Below are 2,240 nucleotides of genomic sequence, written 5' to 3'. Positions count from 1 at the left end.
AGTTCAGCAATTTTCTATGGTTGCAAGATAATACATATTCTTTAGGGGGCAGCTAGGTGACACAGTGGATCAAGCCCTGGGGTTAGAGTGAGGGAAGGCTTGAGCTGAAATCCAGTCTCAGACACTTATCAGTCTTGTGATCCAGGGCAAGTCAATTCACCTTTTTTTTCAGCCTCAGTTTCCCCTTATATAAAATGGGAACAATACTAACACCTACCTCACAGGATTATTAGGAGGATCAAATCAGATATTTTTAGGTGCTTAGTGTTAACAAATACTTTTAAAAAATTAAATAAAAAATTGTCCATTAATGTGCTTTGCTATCCCATCATAAATCGCCTCTTGCCATCCTTGCTTTAACTCACAACATAGGAAGCGGAGCAGGAGTCAGTCAAGCTTAGAATTTGCAAAAAACTTTTGCTTGCAGAGTAGAGAGGCTTGGTGTCTAAGACTCCTAGCAATGAGAGGCCTGATATCTGTGTATGGTTATAGTGAACCAAGGTGATTTTACTTCTCTCAGATAGTTTTGTGAAAAAGTGTGAGCTGATATTCTACATATGATAGTATGTTACAGGGATGAAGCTTCTAAATCCAGTCCTTGGGGGTTCAGTGGTATCAAAGGGCTACCGGACTATTGTGGGAACAGAGGGAAGAGCAGGGAAGGCTCCCAGGAAAGAATCTGCCCGATCCTTTTCCCAGAGAGGACCCTGGACAGGAGCCCCATAATCCCTTGAACCAATGATGGAAAAGGGAGAAATAGATGCTATGTTCAGCAGCATTGGTGTTTTGGGACGCTGCTTTGCCAACCTTTCATTATCCTGTTTGGGCATTCAGTGGCAATGGCAGTCTATGACATTGTTGCATTGACTCAGGCAAAGAAGGGTTCAAACCCAGTCTCTGGGATGGGTCAGGCATATGCACTCTCACCAGTTTAAACTAGGGTGGTTCTGTTCCTGCTACTAGGCTCCTGGCCTGGTGAAAGGAGCTGCACCATGGCTCCCAGCTCTCAGCAAGATCTCCCAGTCATTTAGCTTTGTCGTCATGGACAGCTAGGTGGTAAAGTGTCTAGAGTGTTGGATTTAGAGTTAGGAAGATCTGAATTTGAAATCTGCCTCAGACACTTGTTAGCTGTGTGATGCTAGGCTAGTCACTTGAACTCTCTTAGATTTTCCTCACCCATAAAATGTGGATAATAATAGCACCTATCTCACAAATTTATTGTGAAGATCAAATGAAGCAACATGTCAAACAGTTTGCAAACCTTAAAGAATTATGTAAATGAAGCTATTACTATTATTATAATACAGTGGGCCATCTCATTTTAAAATTTCTTTCCAATTACATTGTTGTCATTGTATGTATTGATCTCTTGATTCTGCTTATTTTACCTTTTTCATGTTTTAATTTTTTTATAATTCAAAAAACATATCCTTTTTATTTACTTTTTTGACTCTGTGTCTGTGCCTTCAACACCTTCACAACAATTTTCTGCTCCTCAATCAGGAAAGCATGCTTGATCCTGTCACAGACACATTTAGCACACATGGAGCCACCATAAGCCCTGCTGTCATGCTTTTTGTCTTTGATAGCCTTATAAGAACTTTAGGTCTCACTACATGAACACCTCGAAGTCTTCCTGGGCACATACCACAGGCTGATTTTGGTGCTTTTCCAACTTTCTTAGTATAAAGGTAAATAATTTTGTTACCTGGGGTTCGTGACAGCCGAGTTTTGTTGGAAGCTGTATTGTAGGACAACCTACGGCAATATTTCAGGCGCTGAACCATTTTTAGTTTCTGTCAGGTCTGCCACTGGAAGAGGGAAGAGCTGTTTATTTTACTTTGTATAATAAGTTCTTATGTTTTCCTGTGCTTCTTTCAATTCTTTATAATAATTCTTATAGCACACTAATTCCATTATATATATCTTCCTCAATTTGTTTAGCTATTTCCCAATCAATGGCCATCTACTTTGCTGTTATAAATATTTTAGTGTATGTAGGACTTTTTCTTTTTGTTTTTGACTTCTTTGGGGGCATATGTATAGCAGGGGGATCTCTACCTCAAAGGATATAGACATTTTAGTAATTTTTTTTAGCATAATTGCAAATTGCTTTCCAGAATGGTTGACCATTCAACCATTGTCATTTTTATTAACAATGTATTAATGTAAGGGGCGGCTAGGTGGTGCAGTAGATAAAGCACCGGCCCTGGATTCAGGAGTACCTGAGTTCAAATCCG

At 39.6% G+C, this 2,240-nt stretch overlaps 1 pseudogene; it reads right to left on the bottom strand.

Moving 5' to 3' along the window:
• Window positions 1-1,434: 1,434 nt before the first annotated feature.
• LOC122744087 lies at window positions 1,435-1,787 on the bottom strand (annotated as a pseudogene).
• Window positions 1,788-2,240: the final 453 nt, after the last annotated feature.

Source organism: Dromiciops gliroides, chromosome 2 (genome assembly GCF_019393635.1).
Source record: "Dromiciops gliroides isolate mDroGli1 chromosome 2, mDroGli1.pri, whole genome shotgun sequence".
In the NCBI taxonomy this organism is placed as follows: Eukaryota; Metazoa; Chordata; class Mammalia; order Microbiotheria; family Microbiotheriidae; genus Dromiciops; species Dromiciops gliroides.
Note: the sequence above shows the minus strand (reverse complement) of the source record. Positions and strands in the feature narration are given on the sequence as shown.